Below are 25,331 nucleotides of genomic sequence, written 5' to 3'. Positions count from 1 at the left end.
TTACATGTTGCTAATGTATTTGATGTTGAAGTACTAAATACTGAAGTATCACCGAATGCTGCTGATTATGAAGACAATGAGTTCAATTTTCAACACTTTGAAGATATACAAATGAACAATGAAGATCAATTTTAGAATAGGAATGATCTTGACACAAGTTATTCATTTTCTTATGACCAGCAAATGAATGCCAATCATGCAGCTGAGGATACCTATGAGAGTTCTTATTATTCATCTTGTGAAGATGATATAAGAGGAGACCAAGTTATATATCTCAGTCATGAATCTGAAAATGAAAGTATTTTTGAAGATAAAAACATATGTGAAAGTGCAGATAACGTTTCATTTTCAGATTTAAATGAACTTATATTTGAATGTTTTCAAATTTTGACATACCATGAAGAGGATGTGAATGTTGATGATATGCTTGAACCAAATATGGAGTTCTTTGCCTTTGATATAAATGTTCATAGTGCTGATGTCATTAATGAAAATGTTGAATTTTCCCCTTGCATTGAACAAATTTTTGATGCTGATGAAGTTGCCAACAACAGTAGCGTGTGTTGTAAACTGTTATTTTATGATGAAGATAAGAGGCATGGGTTGTGTGATGACTATTTCAGACCACAAATGGAAGTGTTTCAGGTGGATGTAAGTCTGAATGAGAAAGACTTAGCTGAGGATTTGCTTCAGACAGAGGTATGCATTCTTTTCCATGAATGGGATATTGAGAATGCTGACGTATTGAGTTTGATGAACAAGGATAATATAAAGTGTGATCAACATAGTGATGTACCACATCTGGACCAAAATGTTTATGTTCCTGTTTGTATCAATTGGTTATTAATGTCCCCCATTCTATGAATTTAAATGATAACAAGGCACGTGCTAATAAGAATTACAATGGTGAAGATGAATGTTTTATTTTTGAAATTTTGCATGATGATACCATTGAAAAGGATAGAGTTGATTGGGATAATGAAATGTATGGCAGCTTGTGGGAAGGCCTCTATAGTGATTTGTCTCATGATTTTACTTTTGTTGAAGTAGTGTGTGGCTATAAAGTTCAAAATCAGGCAAAAGGTGTGCGCACCAGATATTATAGTAATGAGATGAAAGGGGTTGATTATAAGGATTATGCTCAGTTGTTGTTGAAAGGTGCCTTTGTTTGGATCATAACATCAAGTGATGAGAATCAGATTTTTGACAGAGGTAAATGCTGAGATTTTTTTGGAGCAAGTTTATAATCAGTTGTAAGTATGTTTGTACATATTATATAGTTGCTTTTCTTTAAGTTGTGTGGTTTTTAATAAGGAGCCCTATTGTTTGGGTGGAATAAGGAACCCCTATTTTTGAGAAGAGAAGTGATTTGTTTTTGGGTGGTCTGCTCTACCAAAGATTCTAGATTCTTGTCTTGATCTTGCAATCAACCATCCACAGTCAGAGCCACTGTTGGGACTCATAAAATTTGAGTGAATTTGAGAGGCCCATTTCAAAATTTTGATCTGCACTTTCAAAGGACTACCTAGTGAATAAACCTGAGAGGCCTATTTTGGGGCATGTAAAATGGAGCTAGTCGATTATCAAGAGGTAAAGTTTTGGAAACTTGTTGTACACCTTTCATTTGGCCTATGTAGTATTCTACAACTTTCAGATTTTAGTTTAGATCAGTTTATCGAGTACCCATTTCAAGGGGTGGACTGAAAGTTGTTTTATGTGCAAATGCAGATTTTATCAAGTGGCCTACTTTGAGCACCTATAACTTTTGCCCAGTAGATCATCATGTTGAAATTCAAAGTGAATTGAATTGTATATAAATAGGTGAGTCTACATGCCAAGTTTCAAGTCTTTATGAATCCGCTTGCTCAGTTTGGTAAGACCAATCCATTTGTAGTTTGTATTATTTGCATGTCCCTATTTCGATAGTTAGTTAGAGCCCCACTCATGTGTAAAAGTTGCCCCGGTGAATGTCATGTCAGAATATTTAATCTGGGCTATTGCTGGTATGAAAGAAAAGCTATATTTCCAGTTTGAAGCTTTTGCTGATCCGTTTGATCAGTTTTCCAAGATGGTTTCTTGAGCCATTTTATTTAGTTTTCTACGCTTTCATTGTTACATCTGTTAAAGTGGTTATTTTCATGACCTCGCCATTTGCACCCAGTCAACCTTTTGGTTGAACTAAATATTCCACGATATTCCTTGTACTTCAAAGTATCTATGCCCCAGATTTGGGGATCCATGGAGATTATTTCATATTTTTAGTAAAGGCATTTTGTGGTCCCTACACATTCATTTTATTAGGTTCAAATGCTGACAGAGCCATTTGGTCATCTTTGTGCATTAATATTTCTTCACCTGGGATTCATCTTGAGGAGTAGTTTTGCAAGATGGAAGTTAATATATCAGAGTACACGCCTATCAGTTTGTGAAGTCCAGAAAGGTGTTTTGACCAGTTTTTAAAATGCATATTTGGGTTTAAATGCGAAAAATGTGGTGCAATTGCCAGTAAGTTGCAAAACTCGGTTTTTTTATTAGAAAACTGTGTCGATTAACTCTAGAGGTATGTTCAAGGTGCCTGCGACATTTCAAGGGCCAAATGAATGAAAACAACATTTTTTTAGTCGGGCCCACTTTGGGGCCCGATCTGGCTCATACCCGTGCGTTAATTTTATGGCAAAATGTTCTTAATTCATAATAATGCATATCAATATCAACTCGAACATGCATTGGCAACTTGGTTTGGTGAGAGGTGATTTCATTTCATTCTTGTGACTGGATAAAGAACAGAGGAAGATTTCTTCGCCAGTAGGACAGTGAGAGGCAACTTCATTTTTATTTGTCGTATATGGATTGATGGACATATATCTGAAATGCTAATGTGTAAACCATTATTAGTTGAAGGTTTGAGGTTCTTGTACCATGCCCATATTTCCATTGTATTTTATGTCCCAAGCAAGTTGATTGCATTAAGCAAATATATTCTACAATCTCAATGAATAATGGTGCGTATTGAAGGCAGGAATGTTTGGTTTTATTAAGCCAAATATATTTTATAATGCAATTGGCATGTGAAATGCCAAGGCCAGTGAAAGCTAATAAAATTGGAAATGAAGGGTTTTAAAAACTTTCAAGCAATTTCAATTAGCAGGAGTAAAGCTTAAAATTTCCAACGCAACCCCTGCCAACATCCTCCCTCTTTGTGCCAGCTGGGAAAGGCCATTAGAAACTTTCAGCAATATGCAATGATAGGCATTAAACTAAATTCAACGTGGCTGTTGAACATGCAATAAATGAAAGTTTTAAAACAAATGCAATTGGCAGGTGTTGCCTTTTTCTTTTTTTCTTCCTTGCATGGCAGTCTGGTAACGCCATTGAAACCTTTAAGCAAAAGCATGATGGTAGGTGTATTGTAAAAATCCACGACCTCTGCCAGCAATCTCCCCCTGTGTGGTAGCCAGAAGAAGATTTCAGCAAAGGCAAATGGTAGGTATAAAGAAAATCCTACGACCTTTGCCAATTCTCCTTGTTGTGTGTGGAAATGGGGAAGGTTTTTTGAAAATTTCACCAAATGCATTGGCAGGCTTATAGCCCAGCCCTCCCATGTGTGAGGTAGAAGCCTTGTAAGTGTTTCAAAGAAGAATTTAGTCAATGCAGATGGAATAAAAACTAAAGAGGCCAGAGAAAACTTCAGCAAATGAAATTGGTATGCTTTTCTAGTCTTCCCTGCGTGGTGCGTGTGAGCTGGAGTGTGGTATTGAAAGAGCTAAAGAAAATTTAAAGGAAATGAAATGGATTGCGTGGACTTTGAAGTTTAGATGGCACTGTTGTGGGAAACATTAAAACTTCCAAGCAAATGCAGTTACTTGGAGTATCGCGTGGTTGCAGACTAAGGCCATGGAAATATCCAAGTAAAATGTAATGGCAAATGGAGGGAGATGGTTTATGAGCTTTCAAACAAATGCAATTGGTAGGTGTTAAGTTTAGTATCCAAAACCTCTGTTAGTATCCTCCCTATTGTGCATATGGTGTGGCAATTGGCTGGGAATACAATAGAAACTTTCAAACCAATGCAAATGCAATGGCATGAGAAAAGGCTTGCATGGCTAATGAAACTTTCAGGCAAATGTATACTGGCAGGTGTATTGCCTCCTCCCCACCATGACCTTCCAGCATCCTCCTTATCTGTGCGTGGTATGGAATAGGTAAAGCCCATTGATTTTTTTAGCAAATGCAATGGGTAGGCTCCAAGCCAAACCCCCCCCTCGCTTGCTTCCCTAGTTCTCCATGCCGTGGGTCTTGAACGTGGTTGGTAAAGGCCACTAAAAATTTTAAACAAATGCTTTTGCCATGTTTAAAATCCAACATTCCTTTGTGTGGCGTGGGTAAAGCCATCAAAATTTTCAGGAAAATTTAAGTTCTAGGCAAAGGCATTTATCCCACATCGACAATGCAAAGGGATTTTTTAGTATTTAAATGCAAAAACACAAGTATGTATAATGTTTTTGGTAAGAGGCAATTGGCAATCCAGTGGATCCCACGCGCATGCACACATCTTGAGGCAACCAAATATTGCAGAAGAAAGGTGAATTAGTGACCGTGCATGTTGCAGATGATTTGACGACCATTGCTATACCACAATGCAAAAATGCTCGACAGTTAAGCATTGCGGCTTGGTGACTAAATGGTGGGCCCAATAGATGAGCAGCTCAGGTGTTAAAGGTCGAGTAGGTCTAAGGTAGATCCAATGGCTATCACTATACCGCGATGAGAAATAGCTCGCTAGTTGACCCTTGCAACATGATGATTGGTGAGGTGGCAGTCCAGTGGCAGGCTAGGTGGCACCCAAGTGTACCCATGGGTGAATCAGATTATGACATGTGGCGGTCTAACCGTGCACAAGTGGCAGATGAGGTGTCATCCCAGATGAATCATGAGTGAATTGCAAGGTGCCACGTGGCAGAGCGCAGGTTGAAAATCAGGCAAAAATCAAAGTTAATTAATATAGTTCCGACTATAGTGGAAAATGCAAAAATTTAAATGACTGGTTGTGCAGAGGTGCATCCGAGATTAATTCACTGGAGAGGTTATTTTTACCCAAATATAGACATATTATATGTCATTGGAAAGCTCTTGGAATGAGGAATTTAGTTTTGCTATCAATTTCAATAGATATCAGATATTTTGAGAGTAGTTTCCATGGGAAGGATAAAGGAAAATCTTTAGTTGGGGAAAGAGGACACTTGGTGATTTCTAATGTAGATCTAATCTTTTTCCCTCTTCTTTTTATTCTCAATTCTTCTCATTTATGAGGGTTCCAGAATTTTTGGAAAAAGGCTCTAGATTTATGTGTTTTCATCTCTAAATTTCTTTTCTAAGTTTGTAAAATTCTATGGGTCTTTTGAGGGTATAGAGTTGCATTTCAGTAATTGTAGATTGTTTCATAGTTGTAGGTTCTACTTGTGTAAGGCATGTGTAGATTTCACACAAAATTGTCTCTAAGTATGTATTTCTTTGTTACAAATTAAATCTTGAAGGAAGCTAGAATTTGTCATCTCAAGGAGATTGTTGTGATTGTTTGTAGGTATTCTTCAGTGAAGAGTTTAACTTTTGTAATCAATCATAAATAATGGAATATGTATCCAAGATCTAATGATTTTGTGAATGAGTTGACTAATGCATTGGTATAAGGTATTGATGCAAGAATATGTTTATAATGAAAACAAATTTGCAACTGATATTTGCATTTTGCAGTTATTTGTGTGACTCCATGCCCAATGAACAAGGCATTGGTCTTTGAAGAATTTGGGGATATTTTCAGAATCATATAAATTTAAAGAAATCTATTTCCCTTCATGTTTTGGGGGTTGTGCTCTATTCATTTCAAGCTCTTGTTCATCCATTACTTGTATAGATATAGCCAATCTGCAGTGTTTTCTAACTTGTTGAGCTTGGGAAATGATATATCTACTTATTGTTTGATGTTGTCATATGTCTGTAAGTGGTTGTATTTTATGCATCAAAGGGTGTCCCCCCTAGGTCTAGTAGAATCTAAAGTGCAGGAGGATCATTAGGGTCCTCTATTATGTTGTCCAAGTCCTGAAATATTTCATAGATTGAAATTGGCCATTTCATAGATCAATTGCAGGTGAACTTGGGTTAACCAGTTTTGGTGAACAACACATTGGATTGCGGCTTTATGTTATGAACTTATTGTATTATCATTTAGGTGGCTGACCTAATTGTTTAGGTCCCAAGTTGGTATAAATATTATGTAAGATGTCTTTGTAGATCATGATATGTGGGTTATAGGTTTATCTATGTGCGAATAATGTTGTAATCATATGCAAAAGGTTTGGTCGATAATAGGTGATCAAATTGGGTTTGTAAGAGAGATTTAAGGCCTCTGGTATTGAGCTTAATTGGAACTATACTCAGGCATAGGAGATGCTATCTTTGCAGTTCACTCTTCTTTCTGGATTATAGTCTGATGTTTTTGTAGTCAGTGAGGCTCCTTTTTGTGATGAGCAGTGCACTCTAGGTTTTTGGCCTTCCTGCATGTACAGTCCCCTCATATTATAATCACATACTTAATGCAAAAGTATTATCAGACTATGGGTAGGCTTCCCACTATTGTTTTTCACTTTACTAGGTTTTCCATGTACAAATCTTGGTGTCATGTGTTATGGATGGATGGTAACTATTCTATGATTTATGCTTATGTTTAATTGCTATATCTGTTATTCTGATATTTGGTTTATGAATCCCGGTATTGAGTTTGTGTGTTCCGATAATAAGGATTTGAATGCTTAAAGTTATGTAATCCGGTGACAACTAATTCAACCCCCCCCTCTCAGTTGTCCTCTGGTTATTTAAGTTGTCTAACATTATCTTCAAATCTTGAATTCCTTTTAGGACATCTAGATGCAAAATGACCTATCTTATTACATGCAAAACATTTGAAAGGTGACTTTCCTTCATACTTACTTCCTGCAAGACCTTTAGGTACTCTTCTAGCAAATAAGGCTTCAATTTTCTCAAACTCATCATCTTCTTTCTTCATTTCTTCCAATTCTTTCACATATAAAGCTTTCTAATCACTCTTGTCGGTTGATGATGCAGATGTGTGAAAAGCAAATTCAGTCTATCCAGCTCCTTGAGGGCCAAATTCTTTAAGATCAAAAGTAGATAATTTTCCAACCAAAGTATCCATGTTAACATAAGTGTTAGCCATTATTCTCAGCTCATTAATTGCAGTAGCCTTCATCTTGTAAGTCGGTGGAAAGCTCTTAATACTTTAGAAACAATCTCATCTTCACTCAAAGATCCACCATAGCACTAAATTCCCATAATAATTTCATTAACTCTTTCCATAAAAGCAGTAATCCTTTCATCTTCTTCCATCTTCAGATTCTCATACCTTACCCGGTAACCATCAAGTTTAGAAATTTTAACAGTAGGGTCACCTTCATTCAGAGCCTCCAACTTATCCCATATAGCCTTCGTAGATGATTGATAAGTTAATCCCATAATTTTCTGATTAGAAAGTGTACTTAAGACTACGTCTCTAACTCTATAATCATTCTCAATGTCCTTATCCAAAGTTTCCAGAGGAGGATTGCTAGATGTCAGATTATGAGGATTATAGCCTTTCTCTATGACCTCCCAAATCTCTTTCCCAATACATCTCAAATGAGTTTCCATCTGAATCTTCAATACCCTGTAATTTGTCAAATCAAGCTTAGGGGTTTCTCTCTGAAAAATAGATGCAGTTAAACTATTAGTTGCCATAGGATCTTCCTAGAGTTCTTAAGCTTTTGTAGAGAGGACCAAGCTCTGATACCAAATTTTAGGATAACCGGTGGACAACTGAGAGGGGGGGTGAATCAATTATCAATAGATTATACAACTTTAAGCACACAAAACCTTTTAATAGAATGCATAAACCAAATACCGAAATAACATATATAACAATTAAGAATAAACATAAATCACAGAACAATTTACCAACCATCCATAACACATAACACCATGATTTGTATGTGGAAAATCCGGTAAAGGGAAAAACCACGGCAGGAAGCCTACCCACAGTCAAATAATACTTTTTTAGTAAGTATATGATTATAATAAGAGGGGCCTACACATGCAAGAAGGCCAACAACCTAGAGTGCATTTCTCATCACAAAAGGAACCTCACTGACTACAAAATAAATCCAGACTACAATCCAGAAAGATGAATGAACTACAAGAATAACATCTCCTATGCCTGAGTACGGTTTTGGTTAAGCTCAATACTAGAGGTATTAAACCTCTTTTAAAAACCTAATTCAATCACCTATGATCGACTAAAACCTCTGCATATGATTACAACTTTATTCGCACACAAATAATCCCATAAACCACATACCATGATCTACAAAGAGATCTTACATTATATTTATACCAACCCGAGACCTAAACAATTAGGTCGACCACCTAAAACATAATACAATAGATCTGTTACATAATATCACAAACCAATGATAAACCAAGTTGGCCTAAGACCGAAACAACATAAACCAAACAATAAATCCAATCGATGATGCGGACTATCAACCAACATGTTACATAAACCGGTCCATAACCTAGCAGAATAACCAGCGGACCTAAAAAGGGTTGCCATAAGAGAAATGAAACACCACAAAGAACTTAAACATGAACATGATAACCATCAACATCCTGATAACCTTCTAGAAGCTATACCAATACCACTTATTGGATTCATCAAAAGATATTCAACCAAGCGCTATAGGTAAAACCCTTACTGGTAACCAAAAGGCTTCCTAGAACATATGATAGCATCCAGATCATCAAATCCTGAACCAACTTAATATGATACACATCAGAAACACATGAATAACCAATCCAAACCAATTTCAACAACCGGACCAAAACCAGAGACAAATCTCTAGATCAACATGATAATATAACCACTCTATTGGAACCCGGTAGACAACAAAACAACTAGTGTTGACATCAATGACAAACATCAATGCAACACATAATTAATTCCTCCAAATTGCCAACAAGAATATTACTGCCATAGCGCTTTGGTATTTAGCAACTACATTATTGAAACCAAAGGGAATAACTTGATAACAAAAAATGCCCCAAGGAGTGGTAAATGTTGTTTTATGTTGATCATTCTTTGCAATTTTTATTTGGCCGTAACCTAAAAAACCATCCATAAGAGAAATAATTTCATGTCCTACTGTTAAATCAACCACGATATCAATGTTAGGGAGTGGAAAATCATCTTTAGGACATGCTTTATTGAGATCTCTAATATATGAATAAACTCGGATAGCTCTATTGGGTTTAGAAACAAGTACCATGTTAGAAATCCATTTTGAATAATCAATCAATTAGATAAATTTGACCTATAACAATTTCTCTAATTCTTCTTTGACCAGTAATGTAATTTGAGGATGTATCTTGCAAAGCTTTTGTTTAACAAGTTTAACATTTGGATCAATGGCTAGGTGATGTACTACAAGCTCAGGATCAAACCCAAGAATATTTGCAGAAGACTATGCAAAGTTGATAGGCCACTTGTGGAGAAAAGAAAACTTGGAAATTTTCATCAGACAAAGATGTTGCTACATAAGTAGTTCAGGGAATTTCTGTAGTTCCTAGATTAACTTCTCTTGTCTCATTAATGAGAATTGGGGATTTATCTAGAATCTATATGTCAATGAGAGGAAGAGGGGAATCCTCATCTTCTAGTGCCTTAGAGTGGTTTTCACTAGAAGATACACCCATTTTTTTTACTTTAAAAAAAAATTATAGGTACCTTAGAAAGGTTTTCACCAGTAAACAATTGATTTTTTATTTCTTTTTCACTTTTGCGATTAAGGATCCCCTCTTCCTTAAAGTATCCTTGAGGATCTAGCTTGTATGCTGTATTTAGAACTAGATGATAATATGGTGTACACTTAGTTGCTCCTAAGAATTGCAAGAACATGTCATCACTATGAAATGTATCCAAGTGTGCAATAGTTTGACCCCAATCAATAAGTTTGGGATGGTGAAGGGGAAGGTTAATTAAGAGAATAGACATGTCAAAGAGGGTGGATGTGCCTAAGGATGAGGATCTATCCATATCATTGTATGCTTGTTTGACAAATTTCTTAGGTATGTCTTCAATATCAACCGAAACATTTTCATTATTTCCAGAAGTGCCTACCAAATTTGAGGCTTCATGAGAAGAATTTCCAAAACTAAGCCCTTGATGATGAACATTTGGAACTGGATCAACGGGTCTTCTGATTCCATGTTCTTCTTTCCCTAATCCTCCACTTTAATAATCCCATTTCTTGGTAGCCAATTTGTGTGCTACTGGGTATTTCTCTTTGAAGTGATTAAGGCGAGTATCGTTATCTACAACAACATCTCTAAAAGCCACTAATTAATATCCGCTTCTATAACCCCGTGATTAAATTCACCATGAGATTGGAATGTACTAGAACCACACATTCGGACCACAAGTTATTTCTTCTTCTTCTATTTGGTAGTTTTCCCATGGGTATGAGGATCTAGAGGTAATGCACCCACTGCAAGGGTTCCTTGTAGAGAATATTCACCATAGCCTACATCATTGATCTGAGCTTGGAAAAGGAAGATGGAATGGAAGATTTTTACTTAGCAGCAGTGATTATGGATTCAGGGTCAACATAAGAGAATGATGGAGTAGTTTGAGGGATTGCAATGTTTATACCTGGGCAATGCTGGGAATATGGGGAAGATGCCTCAACAACATGACAATACTCAAATGGTTGATTGTCACCATGAATAGTAATTTGACAACCTTGATATGAAAATTTGAGACATTGATGATAAGAAGATGACATGGCCTACATGGCATGAATCTATGGGTGACCAAGAAGGATGTTAAATGGAAGATCAAGATCAATGACGTGGCAAAGAGTATCTTGTATTACTAGGCCCAATGGAATTGGTAGATTGATCATCCCTATTGAGTTTCTTTCTGCATTATCATATGCTTTGATAGTGATGCATTGGTTATTCAAATCCATGATAGTTGTAATGGTGTAATTTGGAACTAGGGTTTCACCAAGTAGGATAAGACCACCAATTAGCCAAATTAACCAATACATTAAAAGGAAGATGTGTTAGACAGATCTGATACTGGGAGTAAACTGAGAGGGGGGGTGAATCAGTTTACTATTAGAAATCAGAACTATTGTAGATTATAACCTTTATACTGGAGCACAAGGAAACCAACATAATGAAAGATAAAACATGAAAGCACAATACACACAACACCAATATTTTGACGTGGAAAACTCGATAAAGGGAAAAACCATTGTGGGAAACCCTACCCACAATCAGATAATACTTCTACAACAATATGTGAAATAACTACAATGGGAATTGCACTTGCAATTAGGCCAACAACCTAGAGTTCACTGCTCATCACAAAAGAGATATCTCACTAACTTACAAAAGCATCAAACTACAATCCAGAAAGAATGAACTGTGAAAGTAGCATCTCCTAATGCTTGATATAGTTCTGGTTAAGCACAGATGTCTTCCCTACAACACCAAAACCTTTTGCTAAATGATATAACAATATTTGCACATAAACCTTCCTCTGATAATGCAAACATAACCCTCGATCCCAAAGGACCATGTCCAATTACATGAATAAGTCACCTATAAATACAGATCATCAACCTTATTGATAAGGTCAGCTAAACCCTAAAACCATAAACCCATAATTAAAAAATTACATCGCACAATATCACCAGACCAATATTATGATTTACATTACATAGTATAGACCTAAAACAAATTCCCAAAAAATTATATCCATTGGAAATCACGCTAAGACCAATCACCAACATGTTTCATCAACTGATAGAAACCCTCAGTGCAATAACACATAAAGTCTAACCGGATCCAAATAGGACCACCATAACGACACGCCAGCTAATGAAAAGTCACCAAACAATTAAGACACGATCAAGAAGCACCTTCAACACGCTTGAAACCATTTCCATAACCTGGACCAAAATCATCTAACCAAATCATCAAATATCACTAACTGGTACCAGGAATACCAACCGGGAGCATAAGTGATAGCTACTAGAGTACCAAATAATGAACCAACAGAATATGGAAAGCATATAACCATCCTGAATAAGCATCCAAAAACCAAAACCAGGGATCTGATCATACCTAATCATAATTGTAGCCAAAACCAAGATAAACACCAAGTCTAACTGGGATAGTAGAACCATATCTAATTGGGATATAGTGTTGACTGTAATACCCTAAAAATGGTCACCTAAACCATGGGCCCCTAATCTCGACAACATCACCAAGGTCCTAAGAAAAGACAATTAAATCAACCTTGAGCACCTAATTAATTAATTCTTCAATCATTAATGTTAGACAACAAATAAATCACTCTATATTAATTAAATATTTATTTAATTAATTAAATCATTCCAAGTAAATCATTTTGATCAATTATCCTATTTATTTAATTAAATATCCTAGCATATCTAATTAATAAATAAATTTGCCATTTAATCATAAAAAAAGGAATTAATTTACAAAGAGAGATTTATCACAAAAAGAGGAAATAATCTGCAAAAGAAAGAGTTAAATTCAAAAAAAAGAAGAAAAGAATTAAATTTAGAGAAGAAATCAAACTTAAGATATTTCTTTTTCTAAAATTGAGATAACTTGAGAAATCAGAAAAGCAATTAAATTGAATTAATCATTTTCTCTAAAAATAAAACTAAAGAGCTTATCTTGAGGTAAGAGGTTCAGTTATATTGAAAAGCCTTTTTCTAAATAAAAATCTTGAGCAAATTAAAGAAAAGTGCATGGAATCACCTATTTTTATCTTAAGTGCATGGAATCAACTAAATTTATCTCCAATGCAAACTCAAACTTATAATATGAATGCGTTCAATCAAGCTATAATTGGAATCCATCTCAAGATTAACTTTATTTGATCTCTCAATTATTTCAATCATCTTGAAATGTGCTTTCTATTGAGGAATCTCAATCGCTCATTATTAATTGATCTTGACCATTGGTCTCTCTTTTGAGTCTATAAATTCAGCCTTCATCTCTCATTCAAAACACCCTGGAGATTTATTATTATTATGCAGTTTTTTTTCTCTCGAGTCATTGAAGATAATAATAACTCAATGATGAATGGTGAGTATCAACCGGTGTTGAGAGGGGGGGTGAATCAATATAGTCAAAAACACTTACCTAAAACCAGTTAGACAACAAACACTACAAATTACTGGCCAATAGTAACACCGGTCTAAAACAGAGTACAACTGGCAAAACCCAGAATAACTGAGACAAGCATAAACCGGTTGACACTTAGCTTTTCACACAACTTAATACTACACTTTCATTTCACCCTTATGCATGAACAGGTAATCTATCATCAGAAATATAATAATAGCTAGTTCAATATGATCTACCTTAAGACACAAATCACTTAAACCATCACATGAAAAACACCACAAATGACACACAAATTTTTCACGTGGAAACCCAACTGGGAAACCCATGGTGGGAACGAATACCCACGAGCTATTTTTGAACTCTTTAGAAGTTCGCTCTGTTAGGAGCCTAGTCTGGTTAAAGACTATTACAACAAGTTCTGTTAGGAATCGATCCTGCTAGGGATCACTCGATTAAGGGATGGCTAAATACCCGGTTAAGGGTTAAACCCTGTTAAAGGTTACCTTGTTAGAGGATTTCAAGAACTCAATGGTTTTGAGTCACCCTTTAAAGGATTTTCAGTAAGCTGGTTAGAGCTACCTTGTTAAGGGATTTTCCAACTATTGAGGTGGTTAGAGATCAACAGGTATTACAATGATCTAGTAATAGCACTCAATGCCAATGCAAATCCGCTTTAGTTCCTTCCTTCTGCACAAACACTATGCAGGCATCAATCCTCTTATTTGGTCTGGCAAGAATCATGTAACTCTGCACTTAGATACACACACACCATTTGCCAACAACCTCAACATGCAACACAACATTGACCTTATAGAAAATAGATAGGCTGGTAGCATAAACCCTAAACCCTAAACATTTAGGTTTACCAATACAGTTAGTTCAATCTTGACCATTAATCAGATTGTAATTGACTATAATGGTCTTGAACAGATCTCAAGATATTCTCCATCGTTCATTCTTCACCACTTCATGGAGGCGATAACCCATCACGCGTTCTCCACCATTTACAGGGACTTTGTACATTCCCGAGGTAGATAGGATCAATCTCCTTCATGCAAGATCCTTCACACGCTCAAGCTGACGTGGCAACACAATCTGTTCTTCGTTATAATGCTAACTCATCTCACATATACTAGTTCTTGGTATCATACTGGTTCTTTCTTCTTCAGCATATTGACATTAATAACATATTGTTATCAATAGCATATTGACATCAATGACAATATACAATGTCATCATGTCCTCATACCGGTTCACATAATGCCAACAATCTCCCCCTTTGGCATTGATGGCAATATACAAAGATATCTCTCTGCTTCCATCTTCTCCCCCAATTTTTGTAGATATCTTCTCTACTTCACTTCTTCTCCCCCTTTGACAAAATGCCAAAGTGGAGCCACAAGCTTCCCTGTTCCATTATGCTACTCCCCCTAAGGAGTAGCATCCTTCGACACATCAATCCTGAAATTTTTTTTGACTATGCAATACCTGACTGATGTGGAACATATACTTTTAGTTCACCTCCTGAAAGGGAAACACCCCTAATTCACTTCTTAAGTACAAAAATGTAGCCTTTGGGAGAGGCTTGGTGAATATGTCTGCTAACTGCTCCTTACTGGAAACATGTTCCAGTACAATCTCTTTGTTCTAAACCTTTTCCCTCAAGAAATGATACTTAAGCTCAAAGTGCTTGGTTCTAGAATGTAAAACCAGATTCTTTGAAATATTGATAGTGCTTGTGTTATCACAAAATATGCTTACTGGTTCAGAAATAGGAACTTTGAAGCCATTTAGTACATGCTTCATCCAAATTGTCTAAGTGCAGTTCATGAAAGCTGCAACATGCTCTGCTTCCGCTATAGACTGAGAGATACAACTCTGCTTCTTACTCATCTATGAGACCAGTCTACCACCAAGAAAGAATGCACCACCAGTTGTGCTCTTCCGGTCATCCACATTACCTGCCCAATCAGCATCTATGAATAATTTCAAATTGAAATCCTTGCTATATGGATACCACAATCCATAATCAATACTTCCCTTCAGATACCTAAGAATCCGCTTGACTGCAACCAAGTGGGATTCTCTTGGACTTTTCAGGAACCTTGCAGTAATGCCAACTGCATGTGCAATATTTGGTCTACTATGCACTACATAATGAAACTTACCAATCATTGATCGGTATTCCTTCTCATTAGCCAATGCTAAGTCATCCTCTTTGGATAGTTTACAATTGATCACCATCGGTGTACTAGCTGGTTTGCTATCTTCCATGCCAAAGGTATCTAACACTTCTTTGACATACTTGGACTGAGTGATAAAGATTTCATCTTTCATCTGCTAAATCTGCAGTCCAATGAAGAACTTAATCTCCCCTATGAGTGACATCTCAAACTCTTTCTTCATCTCATCTACAAATTCATGACTCATCTTGTCATCTCCACCAAAGATAATGTCATCAACAAATACCTCATAGATCAGGAGCTGATCTCCTTCAGACTTCAAGTAGATATTGCTATCTTCGCTTGTTCTCTCAAATCCAATCTTCACAAGATGGGAGTGCAGGCGTTCATACCATGCTCTAGGTGCCTGCTTTAGACCATATAAGGCTTTATGTAGCCTACACACCATGTCACTATCTTCAGATAGGGCAAACCCATATGATTTCTCTATATACACCTCTTCTTCAAGTACACCATTTAGGAATACAAATTTTACATCCATTTGATATACTTTGAATCCTTTAAAAGCTTCATATGCAAGAAGCATATGAACTCCTTCCAATCTTTCTACTGGAGAAAAGGTTTCTCCATACTCTTCTCCTTCTTCTTGGGCATATCCTTTACATACTAATCTGGCTTTGTTCCTTACCATGGTGCCATCCTCATTCAGCTTGTCACTGAAAACCCATTTGGTACCAATGACATTTTTATGCTCTAGTCTGGGTACCAAAGACCATGTACCATTCTTCTCTATCTGGTCAAGTTCCTCTTCCATTGCTTTGATCCAGTCTTCATCTTTATGTGCCTCTCTGAATGATTTAGGCTCAAATTTAGAGATCATACATGAGTTTTCTCTGATCTTTCTTCTTGTAAGAATTCTTGCATCCTTGTCTCCTATGATCTGCTTTGGATCATGATTGAGTTTGACATACCTGGGTATGTTCTTAACAACTTCATCTTCTTCATCATCAGCATCTACTGGTCTAGGAGCACTATTTCTGGTACTTGGTTGACTAGCAACCGATTCCCAGAAGGTTACAACCAGTTCATTTACCGCTTACTCATGGCCGGTTTCCTCAGTTTTCTTAGAGGTTTCATCAACTCTCACATTGATGCTTTCAATAATTCTCTGAGTCCTATTATTGAAACAATTGAGAGCTTTGCTCTTGGTGGAATATCCTAGGAATATTCCCTCATCACATTTTGCATCGAACTTACTCTGATGTTCACTCCTCTTGATATAGAATTTGCTACTAAATACTTTAAAGTAGCTTACCACTGGTGTCTTACTAGTCCAATACTCATAAGGAGTCTTATCCTTACATTTCTTGATGAGTACCTGGTTCATTGTGTAGACTGCAGTGCTCACCACTTCTCTCCAAAAGGTGTGAGCAACCTTTCCTTGGATTAGCATTGTTCTTACTGATTCAACCACGGTCTAGTTGTTCCTCTCTGCTAGGCCATTCTATTATGGAGTCTGGGGGGCAGACAGTTTCCTCTTGATGCCATTCTCTTCACAGTACTTGTTGAATTCACTAGAAGTGAATTCGCCTACTTGATCAGTTCTAAGACACTTGATCCTTTTACCACTTTCCTTCTCCACTAATGCTCTGAAAGTTTTGAACTTTCCAAAAGCTTCAGACTTATCTTTCAAGAATGTGACCCACATCATTCTTGAGCAATCATCAGTCAGAATCATGAAATACCTATCTCCCTACACACTCCTAGTTTGTCATAGGACCACACAAATTAGTATGCACAAGATCAAGTAAATTGTCTATAGTGAAAGATTTACCTTTGAAAGTTGAGGAAGAGATTTTACCCAGTTGACATTCTCTGCACAAAGGATTTTTCGGTTTGCTCAGCACCAAAAATCCTCTGACTACCTTGGTCTTACTGGCCTTCATAATGTTATTAAAGTTTAAATGGCAAAGTCTCCTATGCCATATCTAGCTAACATAAAACTTAGCCATAAGACAGGTACTGATATTCACATTCAGCTGAAATAGGTTACCTTTGGTCTGCATGCCAGTGGCCACCAATTCACCATTCTTTCCTCTGATTCTGCACACTCCATTCTTGAATTTCAAAGTGAGTCCACTATCATTCAACTGGGCAACACTCAAAAGGTTGTGTCTAAGACCATCAACCCAATACACATTGTTAGCACTGCTCTTTCCACTCAGAGAGATGGACCCTCTGCCTTTGACCATACATGGTGCATCATTACCAAAGCGAACCACACCACCATCATATTCTTCCAAAGATAGAAACTTGCTCCAGTCACCAGTCATATGATGTGAACAACCACTATCAATAATCCACTCATTGGAATTATCAAAGAAAGAGACAAGAGCCTTCTTGTCTGACACATCTTCCTTTACTGCAACAAACACAATGTCTTCATTCTCTTCATCTTTTGATTCCTTATCTGTGACACCTTCATCAACTGCAACAAAACACTTTCTCCAGTTTCCTCCTTTGAATTTCTTGAACATCTCCAATTTGTCCTTGTTGTCACCATTAGGATAGTTTATAGCAATATGTCTTATCCAGTTACAAGAAAAGCATTTCAAAGGGAGCTTACCTCTATATTTACTAGTTCCTTTAGGAAGTTTCCTAGTAAGAAGATCTTCAAATTCCATCAGGATCTCCTCATCATCCATTTCTCTGCTCTGTCTTGGTTCACCACTGGTGCTTGCTTCTTTTCCTTTTCTAGATGGTACAACAAAAGCTCTAAAAGTTGATTCAGTCTTTTGAACACTGCCATCAAAACTATTTAGCTCATAGGCTGTCAACTTTGCAATGATGGAGTCTAGGGATACCTTAGTCTTGTCAATTGATCTCAACTCCTGAATAGTAGCAACCCTTATTGCATAGACCGGTAATAAGGATCTTAGAACTTTTCTTACCACAGTGGAATCTTCCATTTTACCACCTGCACTCTTGATATCTCCAATAATAGTTTTGATTCTTATTCCATACTGTTGAATGGTCTCACCTTCAACCATCCGCATATCTTCAAACTTCCCTCTAAGGCTTTCTTCCTTAGTTTGTTTTACATGCTCATCACCATCATAGATATTCTCAAGAGTATCCCATACTTCTTTGGGATTATCTTTATCCTAGACATCAATAAACTCAATGTCAGATAAGCTACTGATTAGGGCTTCCATGACTTGCCCATTCTCCTGTATCTCTCTCTTTTGATCATCGATGAGAGTACCAGTAGGAATAACAAAAACATTTTCAACATAGCTCCAATGTTGAGCACCCATGCTTCTGATGTATATCTTCATTCTATCCTTCCATATTTTAAAGTTATCTTTGTTGAACTTTGGAACTTCCCTCTTCATCATTACAATAGGATCTTTCCCTCAAGCGGTTAAGTTTACAACACAGAGGACCTAGAGGATGCTTTGATACCAATTGATAACTCAATGATGAACGGTGAGTACCAATTGATACTAAGAGGGGGGGGGGTGAATTAGTACAGTAAAAAACACTTACCTAAAACGGGTTAGATAACAAACACTGCAAATTACTGGCCAACAGTAACACCGGTCTAAAACAGAGTACAACCAACAAAACCCAAAATAATTGAGATAAGCATAAACCGGTTGACACTTAGCTTTCCACACAGCTTAATACTACACTTTCATTTCACCCTTATGCATGAATAGGTAATCTATCATTAGAAATATAATAACAGCTAGTTCACATGAAAAACACCACACATGACACACAGATTTTTCACTAGGAAAAACCACAGTGGGAATGAATACCCACAAGCTATTTTTGAACTCTTTAGAAGTCCGCTCTATTAGGAGCCTAATATGGTTAAAAACTGTTACAGCAGGTTCTGTTAGGAACCGATCCTGTTAGCGATCACCCGGTTAAGGGATGGCTAAATACCCGGTTAAGGGTTAAACCCTATTAAAGGTTACCTTGTTAGAGGATTTCAAGAACTCAATGGTTTTGAGTCACCTTGTTAAAGGATTTTCAGTAAGCTGGTTAGAGCTACCCTGCTAAGGGATTTTCCAAATGTTGAGGTGATTAGAGATCAATAGGTATTACAATGATTTGGTAGCAGCACTCAATGCCAATGCAGATCCGCTTTAGTTCCTCCCTTCTGCACACACACTATGCAGGCATCAATCCTCTTATCTGGTCTGGCAAGAATCACGTATCTCTGCACTTAGATACACACACACCATTTGCCAACAACCTCAACATGCAACACAACATCAACCTTATAGAAAATAGATAGGTTGGCAGCATAAACCCTAAACCCTAAACATTTAGGTTTACCAATATAGTCGGTTCAATCCTGACTGTTAATCACATTGCATTTGACTACAACGATCTTGAACAGATCTCAAGACATTCTCCATCATTCGTTCTTCACCGCTTCATGGAGGCAATGACCCATCATGCTTTCTCCACCGTTTACAAGGACTTCACACATTCCCAAGGTAGATAGGATCAATATCCTTCATGCAAGATCCTTCACGTGCTCAAGATGACATGGCAACACGATCTGTTCTTTGTTATAATGCTAACTCATCTCACATATATCGGTTCTTGGTATCATACCGATTCTTTCTTCTTCATCATATTGACATTAGTAACATATTGTTATCAATAGCATATTGACATCAATGACAACATACAATGTCATCATGTCCTCATATCGATTAACATAATACCAATAGATAATGTGCTTTGATATTATTGCATCTTAGTTTAGCTTTTTGCATATTTAGTTTAATCGTTATTGCTTTCATTCATCTAGCTTACTATGCATTCATCTAGCTTAATCTTGCATATCTAGCTTAATCTTGCATACATTTAGCTTAATCCTATGCTCATATAGATTAAATCCTTCATCTTGGTGTACATCTTTATCAACAACAGAATCAGAATATGTTGTAGCAACAACTAACTGTACATAGGTACTATGGCTTAAACAAATGTTGAAAGACATAAAGGTAAAATGCAAGGAACCTATTACTATCTATTGTGATAACACTGCAACAATTGATATATCTAAGAATCTGGTATTACATTCTAAAACCAAACATGTTTCTATCAAACTAAATTTTCTAAGGGAAAATGTTGAAACAAAGGAGATAAAACTGGTTTATGTGAATACTAAAGAGCAGATTACAGATATTTTCACTAAACCTTTGCCTAAGGAGACTTTTAAATATCTCAGAGATCAGCTTGGAGTCATACCCCCACCGGTAGAGACTTAGCAAGTTGATGATTGACATCAACCGACAAAAATTAACAGAGAAATCTTTTATTCTGGTCCTTGATGGAAAGCTACTTCTAAGGGGGAGTAGTTGGTATATTGAATTGATTAGTATTTTGTATATGAACTTGGTTTTGTTGTAACTTTGGCATTTGATGTCAAAGGGGGAGAGATTGGTATGGAAAAACACAACGAAAACACATGTTTCTCCTAGGGGGAGAGATTATTACTCTCTGCATTTGTATTTTGATATCTTTTTGGAGATTGTTGGTTTTTGGTATTTGGCATTTTTGTTTTGGCACTTTGATGGTTTTTCCATCTCATGTTGCCATCAATGCCAAAGGGGGAGATTGTTGGTATTTTGGTATGGTTTTTTCATTGATGTCAACACCTACTAAACACTTATCAACTCTGGCACTTTGGAGAATCAACAACATTCATCGGCAAGCAAGTGACTCATGCACAGTCACTGGCAACTGGTACACTGGCAAGATATAATGATCACCGACACTTGGAATGATATGGAAAACACTTGGTAATATTGAAGAAATCATTTGGACATCTTTTCCTGGAGTTTTGTTTATTGGTATATTCATATTTGCATATTTGCTGCTACCGGCAAATAGGTCCAGGGTTACACTGGCAGGTTTATCTTTTCCAAATCAGCATGGCACGCTATGGAGATGATTAATTATTGTTGTAAATGCATTAAGCTGACATGTTCAATCGGTTATTGCATCAGATATTATATTGTTTGTAAAATGTTTTTATTTTAATATCTTGTAGAGCCGACCTACTAAAATTGGTCTTAGGCTATGGTATAAATGTAAGATCTTATTTGTAAGATCAAATGTGGAATGCAAAAAAGGATTGTGTGAAGGTATATGTGAGAATAAGAAGAGCTATACACGCAAACATCATTTGAATATTGAAGGAGGGTTTTTGTGAAGATAATTAGAACTACACTAGTACTGAATCCAACATATGAAGATGCTATTTTGTGCAATACATTCTTATTGGATTTAACCATCCAACTGTAGTTAGTGTGACTCCCATTTTGTGATTGAGAAGTGAGCTCTAGGTGCTTGGCCTTTCTGCATGTGCAGAACCCATTTATGTACACTTACTATCTGCAGTAGTATCATCTGATTGTGGGTAAGGTTTCCCACCGTGGTTTTTCCCCTTACAGGGTTTCCACGTACAAATATTGATGTTATGTGTTGTGGATGACTTTGTGTTTATGTTTCATGCACTAATGTTTACCAGTATAGAAATTAGCTGTTAAAACTGTCTACGGGCATATTGAACTGGTTTACCGGTATTAAGCATTAAGTTGGTTAAGTTGTTTTTGGTTTAAATTTATTTGACAACTGATTCAGCCCCCCCCTCCTCTCAGTTGTCTCCGGGACCTAACAGATTATATTTGTCTAACCATGCATGCAATGACTTAATTGAAGTGTTGTGTCTTATAGCTTGTAGATACTTATCCACCTTTCACACACACATTTTTGGCACCCACCATGGGGCAGAAGACTACATCTTTCAGCCTCGTAGATTAACTTATTTCTATTTTTTAGATTTATTTTTTGGATTTTTTCTGTATAGTTTTGCAAAAAAACGTATGATTTTTCACAGAGGCCTGAACAACAAACTGCAAGTATTGTACGGTTCATCGTGAATTATCGTACGATATTTTAGTTTTTGGTATTAAAATAGACTGCAATTTTGGGGTTTTTCTTATTGAATTTTTATGGTACTAATGCTGACCCTGACTTGTTGTCTATCTTCTTGAGAGAGTTTGACAACCTAATCAGTTTTTGCAGAACATTTGTCGAAGAACACACCTGTCGTACAAAAACAATATGACTACTGATTCGTTATTTTTGCAAGTTGCTTGAGGAGATTCAAGTGAACTTCGTGTATTCTTTAATTTATTTTTAGGCACTTAAATTTCTATCTGGTTAATGAACAAATCTATCTTTTGTGTTTTAAGAAAAATCTAAGAGGTAGGAGATTATGCTCTTGTCTACACAGACAATCAAAAATATAGAACCTGAAAGCTTTTTCTAAGTGTGAGATTTGTGTACCTTTAGTGGGCCTATCACAATGGGAAAAAGTAATCACCCTGTGAGAACGAACCAAGTGAGTACAACTAGACCTGAGCATTCCAACTCACTATAATAAATAGATCTCTGGTGATTAAAGTCTTAGAGGATGGTATTATTTGATTTTTCTCTTTGAGATCTCTCATATCGAACATTTTGTAGGGCCTCGCGGTCTCAATCACATTTACATGACTACAACTTGTTTCGGTACCTTGTTGGGCTATAGGCCTCAATCATGCTTGCATGACTTCAGGGGGTAGTTTTGAACGAAATTCCTGATTAAGAACTATAAGATAGAGGCTACCCTATTTACCTCCAAAAGGGGGATAATCTTTATGCAAGAGAGATAGTAACTCTCCCAAGATACTTGTCATTTTGTGCCCCCAATAGCGTTTGGAGTTGGCTAATACAACGTTGAGAATCCATTGCACTAGACTCAACGGCCATATTCTAATTAGCTATTGGGTGTGCACCTGAGTCTCCAAGAAAAGGTTTTCTTCTCTAAGACAACTTCCATAGGGTTAGCATGTTGTGCTTGAAGTCATTTTACATCTTGCGTGTTTACTATGTTTTCATCCTTGAAACTGAAACTGGAGAAAACAATTAACAATGTCAAAAACTCAGTGAACAAAACTCTTTCCTAATAAAAAATGTCCCTGTCAGTCATCAAAACTCTGTCTATATAAAAAACTAGTCTCTTTTAGTCATCAAAACTTTGTCTGTGTTAAAAAATATTCTCTGTTAGTCATCAAAACTCTGTCCTAGTCAAAACCTAGTCTCTGTCAGTCATCTAAACTCCGTCCTAGTCAAAACCTAGTCTATGTCAGTCATCAAAACTTTGTCTATGTCAGAATCTCATCTCTATCTAGTCCACTATCGTACTAGTTTACTTAATTATCGTCTGACTATATACATTCTGTTGTATGAGTTTTAATTGGTCCTGTCAGTTTATCGTCTGGTCCTATCAAAATTATTGTCTAGGTTTATAGAATTATCATTCTGTTACTAGAGAATTGTCATTTGGCCTTAGTCTATTATCGTACGAATAAACATCATACTCATCATATTATCATCTATAGAGCACTAAATTGTCGTGTAAGTTTAGGCAGCAACTCGTACGAGAAACTGCCTGTGTCGTCTAGGAACTGTTAAATTTTTATCTAGGTCATAAAACTCTGTCGTACGAATTTCAAATTTTGTCAATCCACAAAATTTGTCTATCTACACACTTTTCCAAAACTGGCATACTTGCCTAATCAATCTAATTGCCTAAATCAGTCTACATCAAGCATAAATCTGGTCATCATAATTTTGTGCATAAACAATCTTAATAGTGTACCCATGTCGTTGTGTTGCACAATTTTGTCAATCATCTTTCAGCTAGTTTAATCAACTACTTATCAAACTTAAGTTACTTAGATCACGTCTTATACAAGATAAATCATTCTTGAAACCAGACTGAGTCTTAGTCACTTCTCTCAAATCAAACTAAGTTTCTTAGATCACGTCTTATATAGGATAGATCATTACTGAAACCAGACTGAGTCTTAGTCACTTTTCTCAATTACTACATCAAATGAACAACTAACTTCCATTTGATCCTGACTTCTGCATCACATCTAGTTCTCAGTCACATCAGTCATAAATGCCTTCTCAAACTAGAAGTTCTCATAAGAAAGCTACAAAAGGTAAAGGATCATCCTTTTCATTACAAGATAATCCATTCTTCGTAGAGGACCCTGTCTCTAATAAACCTTCATCATCAAATATACCAATTTTTTATCAATCCTTATCTCCCACCATGTCTAGAGAAAGGAAAAAAAGACAAGTTGTTAAACACGATACTTATGACAATATCAACACCCATACTAATGACAACAATTCCTCATCTAGCGAGTTTGAAGCCTCTGAACCTATAGAAGTTGTTATAAATAATTGTCAAAAGGATAAATATTTCCAAAAAATGATGAAGATTATCATGGCTAGAGAAAAAGAAGATTATTTTCTAGAGCTAGCAAAACAAAGCGCTAAACTTCCTACAGATTATAACATTGAAACCCTCATCACTAAAGAGGAAGAGACACCCTTAGTGCTGGTAAACAAACAATTGAAAGAGTTACATAATGAAATCATATAAATGAAAAACAAGGATAAATCATCAAAACAATATTCTTTGGACATGATATGCCTATTCCCATTTGACAAAAAACTTTCCATGCCTCCATTTCCTTCAAGAGTGGATATTCCTAAGCTTGACAATATTATGGTAATGTAGATCCTCAAGACCATGTCAGAGAATTTGTGCTTTATGTATGGAGTTCATGCATGAACAAACATATCTCATGCACCTTTTCTTGAGAAGTTTAGGAGGACAAGCTATGGAATGGTTTTCAAGCCTACCTATGGGGATTAAAACTTTTGAGGAATTAATCAAATTATTTCTCCAACAATACTCCTATAACATTCATCATC

Source organism: Cryptomeria japonica, chromosome 9 (assembly GCF_030272615.1).
Source record: "Cryptomeria japonica chromosome 9, Sugi_1.0, whole genome shotgun sequence".
NCBI lineage: Eukaryota > Viridiplantae > Streptophyta > Pinopsida > Cupressales > Cupressaceae > Cryptomeria > Cryptomeria japonica.
Note: the sequence above shows the minus strand (reverse complement) of the source record.